The following is a 255-nucleotide window of genomic DNA, read 5'->3' on the forward strand; positions in this document are numbered from 1 at the left end:
CATGACCTGAGCCGAAATCAAGAGTCGGACGCTTAACCGACTGAGCCCCCCAGGCACCCCTCATCTGTGGCTTTAATAAGCGATTCAGGAAACAGGAATAACGGCTCCCCGCGGACCTCATTTGGGGGGTGACGGTGGGGCCATGTGCTGGAGGTGAGGGAAACCGAGAGACAACAAAGGCAGCGTCTCCAAGCAGGCTGGTGGCTGGGCCAAAGGTGAGCATCGCCCGCGCCCCGATATCTCGGGGTCTCTAAA

At 59.2% G+C, this 255-nt stretch overlaps 1 protein-coding gene and 1 long non-coding RNA gene across 4 annotated transcripts in view; one reads left to right on the top strand and one right to left on the bottom strand.

Moving 5' to 3' along the window:
* LZTFL1 (leucine zipper transcription factor like 1) overlaps positions 1 to 255 on the bottom strand; it is a 16,048-nt gene that overhangs the window by 6,458 nt on the left and 9,335 nt on the right. The gene's annotated exons all lie outside the window — the stretch shown is intronic.
* Positions 1 to 255, top strand: part of LOC121011096 (uncharacterized) — a 10,084-nt gene that overhangs the window by 3,505 nt on the left and 6,324 nt on the right. The window lies entirely within an intron of this gene.

This window comes from Herpailurus yagouaroundi, unplaced genomic scaffold (assembly GCF_014898765.1).
Source record: "Herpailurus yagouaroundi ecotype Mexico unplaced genomic scaffold, PumYag 193, whole genome shotgun sequence".
Lineage (NCBI taxonomy): Eukaryota > Metazoa > Chordata > Mammalia > Carnivora > Felidae > Herpailurus > Herpailurus yagouaroundi.